The following is a 7,111-nucleotide window of genomic DNA, read 5'->3' as shown; positions in this document are numbered from 1 at the left end:
AGTGTGCCATTCAGCTTCTCTTTTTTTATGTGCTTATAAATATGTTGGACCCAATCAATATTAAGACCAGTACATGCACATAGAAGAGATTTTCTGGTATGTGTGTGTGTGTAGGAGATGATGAATGGAGGAGAATAATTCATTACAGGAAAAGATGTTTAAACTGTTTTACTGCACACAGTGGTCCAGATCTAGTTTAGGGCCCGCTATCTTTTTTGCAAATAAAAGTAAAAAGGGGCTCAACTGCACGCTATGTGTTTAAGCATCTTGATAGCCTAATCCTGAAAACACAAGGACTGAAATCCTGTTGCTTTGCATAACAAAAGACATAAAGTTCACTCATTTATAGCCAGTAATTAAAGTGTCACCATCAGGGAGTCTTTAATTGCTAGCTAGGAAGAAGTAAATGTAACCCCATTTTGTAATGCCAAGCAACAGAATTTCAGCCAATATATCTGTGGTGTGCTACTTAGATCCAATCTAGTCATTAAACTTCCAAGTATGTGGAATTATGACATATGTTACATCCAATGCCCAAAGAGAGATGGAATTCCAAACATTTTGAGCGAAAAAGTTGTGTTCATTAAAACAACCCAACACATTTCAGAAAATATATTGTTTTATGACCTTCTTCATGGTCTATGAAAGGAGAAAGAAGGGAAATATGAAACTATTAAAAGCACAATTATTACCTCCATTAAATAGCAAAATAAATAATAGTTGTTGGTGACTATCTATATTTCTCAAAAGGCACCAATATTTTATCGTGTTGAAGGCACATTTGAAAGTCAAACTGCAATTCACACAGAATTCAGGTCTCTTAATCACCTTTAAAAATAAAGATCTAATTAATAATCCTGGAAAGGCTACTTTGAACAACCTTTTCTAGTTAATGTCTTTCTCTCAAGGGCTTAACTAATGTCTCTGATTCCGGTAGGAAATCCTAAACTCAGGTACATTTTCTCATAATTCTCAGAAATTGTCTGGAGGATAAATTCCATCTCAGTGATCTAGGTCAAGATGGGCAACAGTGCCCCTCCAGCCATTTTTTTGCCTACCATGCCCATCAGTCCTAGCTAGTAGCTTATTACCACTATTGGATAATAGGGTATTTAGTCCAAAAACATATGGAGGGGCATGACTGCCCACCTTTGATCCAAGATGAGAGCTGTCAAATCTGAGATATATGTTAAAGCAAAAAACAAAGTGTGCTGCTTATATACCACCCCATAATGCTCAAAGTACTCTCTGGATGGTTTACAATTTAATTAGGCTGATTTAACCTTGAGCCAGCTATCAGATCTCATTGGGATTGAAGTCAGGTTGTGAGCAGAGTCTTGGCTATAGAGTAGGCTTTGTCTAGAGGTGCGGGGTATAAGTCTAAATAAACTAAAGTAAAAAGTAAAGTACAGTACTGCAGCTTAACTGCTGCACTAGAAGGCTGTTACAATATGAAGGTTTCATATAACTGGGAGTATATAGCTTGCATTCCTCTTCTTTCATAACTGAATCTGAAAAATGGATTGGTAACTATTGGTCATGGGTGTCACACTCAATATCATTTATGGATTTAACCCAACTTTAAAAACTTCTCAAAGCTCAGAAATAATCCCGATGCACTTTCATGTTTGGCTTCTTTCAAAATTGCCACCAGGCATAGTCAGTGATGGCACAAACAATCCATTTTCTTAAACACCTGTTTCAGAGTGTCAGAAAGATTCCTGTTGACTTCAATTGGTGTTTGTGCAATCTTCCCAGCAATCTTTGTGATGATGTTCTCAAAGATGCTTCTATTGACTCTTGTTATAAGAATAATGCTCTCTCTACTGATTATGTCAAGCAGCACTCTTCCTGCCAAGGTTAAGGTTGTATCAGCATTTCCATTGTTAATGGTGCTATTCAAAAGGAGAGGATTGCACTTGGATATGAAAACATTTCCTCCAAGAACTTACATCCATTCCTCCTCTCTTCCTTCACTTGTTTGTTTTTCCAATGCACTTCTTGAAGAAAAAGACTTTTGTACCTCTTTGCACCCTGTTGTGTTTCTTTGGGTCAATTCACCCTCACTGGCATGCTGCATGTAGCAAGCTGTGGTTTTTTTTTCCCCTCCAAAATTTACCCAGTGTTCCTGGTAAACAAACAAGTGATTTCAAGAGGACATTAATGCTATTTGGCATTTAACCAAGAATTGGGATCTTGGTTATATCACCCAAGGTCAGCCTTTGAGCTTTACCAAGTAGATCTGAGATTATTCATGGAATATATATTTATAGATACCCGGATTAAACTCAGACCCTGATACAATGCCTCCAAAAATGGCCAGGTTCTGTTTGGACTGATTCGGAGCCATTCCCCTTCAGCTTGAGTCTAAAATCTCAATCAAGATTCACAAATTTGAAGGTTTGTCCCTGCCAGTGACTATCATGGGAAATACATAAATGAATGTAGTATTTGTTCTCTTCATCACAAATGAATGGAATTGGCAGTGTTAGGAGCGCCATATGCCTGCCAAAGTACAGACAAATAGTTACAGGGGTTTATGTGCTACCCACATTTAAAAATGTTAAAGGCAATTGTCAATTTTTTTAAAGAATTGAAGCAATTTGCAGGCTTAGTAACCTGTCAGAAGGGGATAATGTCTGCCAAACTGCAGACAAATAGGTGCAAACCTTTTTGTCTAAGAGCAACCTTCCTTTCTGAAGTTTTTTTTTTAAAAAATGGCTTCCTTTATCTCCCTTCATTCCTTGTGGACCACTGCTATAAAAATGACAGAGAGCAACAGAGCTGGCACTGAATAAGAAGCTTGCCAAGTTTCAGAAAGACAGGACCTGCAGTTTATGTGGAAAGGAGCTCCTAGTATGAGGAGGTGTTTTGCTTTGTCTTCCCTTTCCCTTCATGGTTGTTGGTGGGGTTTTGCAGTTTGTATGGAAATGATGCCTCATAGATGGTCTCCAAGCCAGAAGGCTACAAAGATTTCAAAGCATTGGTCTACTAGTTATGATACCTGAGAGCCTTTGTAACTCTTTCCAATAATAATGCAGGGCAGTGTTTATGGGGAAAAACATTTCACAACCACTACCCAGCCACCATTTTGGTTTGGGGCCAAAAATGTTTTTGTGTAACCAGACAGAAAATGTGCAGTTTTCATAAAGTCTTCTTAAGAAGTACATGTCTATCCTCATTTCTGCTTTTTGGCATCACGCCACACTAATTTCTTCAGTGGAAAAATGAAAATTGAAGTGCTGCCTTCCCCTAATACATAATGGATGGCTTCCAACCTCATTTGGGAGAAGGGAGTCACAGAAGTTGACTTCACCTCTACTGGTCAGGGTGTGAGGGCACACAGACAAAGGAATACTGTATTTCTGAATATTGGGTGGAGGTACCTACCACAGAGAGTTCCTGATGCCTACCCTTAGATCCCTATAACACAACATACCTCATTCAAAAAGATTCTCCAATCCTCTGTAACATTTTTCAGGAAGAATCTGGTAGCCATTGAAGCATTGATGATGCAGGGAATTCACCTTCACTGGACTCTCTTACAACAGCATGATAATGGATATCATCCAGAGACTCAAAGTCTAGTGACCAAGAATGTGGTATGAATAGAGGTACTATGTGGAAAGGGCTAGCTAAGGTAGAGATGCTAAACAATTTATTTCTTATAGCAACAGGTATCACAATCTGGGGTGGGAGGGAGGAAGGTAGAGGAAAAGAATTAAGACATGAGCCCCAAAAATAATATTTATAAGAGAAGGTTTCTTTGGAAATGCAGACATTTTCTTTTTAGAAGATAAACAGGCAAGGTACAGCCCTGAAGCTATTCTTTTAAACCCAAGTCTGTCTCTGTGGACACTTCCTGGATGCCCCTGAGCTGGCCCCTGCCCCCTGCCCCCCCATCATTAAAAATAGAGCAAACATTGGCTTTTCCATTCTCTGCACTGTGAGTGTTATTGTAGTGGAAGCTGATGGCTCTAGCTTCAAAGGGGGCAATGAATCCACTTCCAGATTTAGCCTGAACTTTACAAAAGTTATCCAGATGCTGAACTCTATACCCAAATCAGGCTCAGCACCTTAGGTATCTCCTGTAAACATTCAGATGAACGGGAGTCCAGAATCAAACCCAACATCTCCGAAATGAAAACCAGCAGTGGCTGTATAGACACTTCTGTTTTCTACTTTTTGTAATTTTTGGTCATGTGGTTTTGTGTTGCAGACATTAGGGTAAAAATCTGGCGTGCAGAACTACCAAATTGTTTACCCCTACCTATTATAGACGTGGTGGCGCTGTGGGTTAAACCGCAGAAGCCTCTGTGCTGTAAGGTCTGTAGATATTCAGCTGTAAGATCGAATCCAAGTGACGGAGTGAGTGCCCGTCGCTTGTCCCAGATCCCGCCAACCTAGCGGTTCAAAAGCATGCAAATGCGAGTAGATAAATAGAGACGACCTCGGTGGGAAGGTATCAGTGTTCCGTGTCTAAGTCGCACTGGGCATGTGACCACGGAAGATTGTCTTCGGACAAATGCTGGCTCTATGGCTTGGAAACAGGGATGAGCGCCGCCTCCTAGAGTCAAACACGACTGGACAAAAATTTTCAAGGGAAACCTTTACCTTTACCATACCTGTTATAGAAATAAGCAAGTAAGAATTTTCAAAGTATGAAAACGTGGGAGGAACCGCTGTCCTAAAGTGTATTAAATGCTTGGGCACGGAAAGATCCTCTACCCCTAAACCTGTGAGGGTGTGGTTTTGCAGTGAGTACCTCAAGCAACCAATGGAGCACCACTGGCACTGAGAACGTTGATTCATCAGGAGTCACACTGTCAAGTGCTCCCTTGTATGATTGTTTGCCATAGGGGAGACGTATGGCCAGAAAAGTAGGTAGCCCTGCAGCCCCTTGATTTACATGCAATGCAGGAAAGCCTGAAATGTTCATCTCATGTTTAAAAGCAGCAAGTGCTACTGTGCTGGGAGCCCTGGCCTTTTCAGCTGGGAAGCCCAGGAGACATGCTGTCAAAACATAAGCTTCTTGCTCAAGCAACGAAGCCCAGAAAGAGCAAGCAGCAGAATGAGCAAATAAAGAAGATAGAATATAATTTTTAGAAAGCTTAGCTTAGGCTAACCAAAGGCAGAAACTTTTTCCCCCTACTGAAAGCTAGGCTGTCCTGTAACTTTCACAAAACTGTGTATAGAAACACACAGGCAAGGTCTGAGGATGCCATCATCATTAATTCAGTTCTGCAAGCAGACACAAAAGCTGATTTACACTGTGGTTGTTTTTATATTACCAGGTAATATTTTTTTTAAAAAAAATCTTTTTTCTTGAAGTTTCCACCTGGAAGTCTCTAAAGTAATTTCCACTGACGGCTGCGATACTCACTGTGCAGAGCAGAAATGATCAACTGCCTACTATCCTTGTATTTTCTTTGCCTCTTTTTAATCATGTCAAATTTCTTTCCCTTCGTAATTCCCCATCATTCCCTCAGGAGATGAGTTAAGATTTAATTGTCAAATTTGCATAGTAACTCAGCAAATAAACTCTCCAGTTTCTTGCAGACCTTTAAGGCTCAATTCTGGTTATAAATCACTTATTTCTTTATTACAGCAATGCTGGCATCTCAGACTCAAATTGAAGTTGGGGGGATGCAGTGATTACCCCCCCACACACACACACACACACAACTGCTTCTGTTGAAGTCCCTTCCTGTGCTAAGCAGCCTATCACCAGGCTGGAATAGGAACAGAAGTTCTTAGGCTGCCTTAGAGCAGTATAATAGCAATCACATATACAAAATCCAATCAAAGTGCCATTAGAAAAGAAATAAATACGTCTTATTGTGGATGAGATGGCTGATCATCTAAAGGATGATTTGTGAAGTATATTGTGTTATTAGTTAGTTAGCTGTAATAACCCACTGGCCCACAAGAAAGTAAGATGTCAATGTGGAGAGTTCAAAGCATTTCATTTCTCTCTCAGTCAGCATTTAATTTCTCTTTCAGTCTTCACACTTACTAAATGTACTTTATGGTCTGCATTAGACATGGGGACAAATACAAAAATGTGTGAAATTTCACTGATTTGTGGGGTAGTCATCCCTTTGTATTTGTCAAGTCTGGAGACTCCAACAAATACAAAGGGATAAATATTTACCCATTTTTATTTATCCCTTTGTGTAGGCTGGCTGCAGGAATATGAGGTTTGCCTTCCTGCAGCGAGCCTACTTGTCAATGGCTTGTCGTTGAGCTGTTCGGTGGGACGCTATGTTTTAACAATATATCAATGAATATTCATCGTTAAAATTTGGTGCTTCATCACTTCATTCATTCATCAACTTTGACTAATGACAAATCGTGACGGAGGACCATTTTTTCAATTTGTCCCCATCTCTAGTCTACATACCATATAAAGCCAGAGACTAGTTAGTAACCACATGACCTGGTGAACTATGCATTAACTGAGTAAGCAGTGCAGGTCTTGGCTTCAAGGAATTCTATTTATTTATTTATTTATTTTATTTGATTTGTATCCCGCCCATCTGGTCTGTTCGACCACTCTGGGCGGCTTCCAATAAACATATATACAATAAAAACACAGAGATTTTACAAACAATCCATAACACATAAAATACTAAAACAGATAATAAATAAAGAATAGAGGAAAATTAAGTATTGACAGGAGGGAAGGCCTGAATGTACATCCATGTTTTTAGTTGACTCTTAAAGGTGCCCAGCGTGGGGGCCGCACGAATCGCCGGAGAAAGGTTATTCCAGAGGCGAGGAGCCACCGCCGAGAAGGCCCAATTTCGTGTCTTAGGAACATAGTGCTGATAAAACAGCAACTTTATAAAACACAGAAATGTAATGATAAAGGAGCTCTGAAGGAAGAGCGATCAATCTCAATCCCAAAGGTCAATGCAAAATTTGTTTTAGTCAGCTGATGTTTCCTTGGAAATGAGCCCAAAAGACAACACATCCTGTGTGAAACTTGGGATGAGGAATCACAATTTTAGAAAGCAAAAGGAAAGTTGTTCTCAAAGCACTTGGAAGAAATAACTTGCCAGGAGTGCATGGGCTACCAATGGAACTATTCCAAGCTACAGAGCATGAA

The sequence above is a fragment of the Pogona vitticeps genome, chromosome 1 (genome assembly GCF_051106095.1).
Source record: "Pogona vitticeps strain Pit_001003342236 chromosome 1, PviZW2.1, whole genome shotgun sequence".
Classification (NCBI taxonomy): domain Eukaryota; kingdom Metazoa; phylum Chordata; class Lepidosauria; order Squamata; family Agamidae; genus Pogona; species Pogona vitticeps.
The sequence above is the reverse complement of the archived record's forward strand: the minus strand, read 5'-3'. Positions refer to the sequence as shown.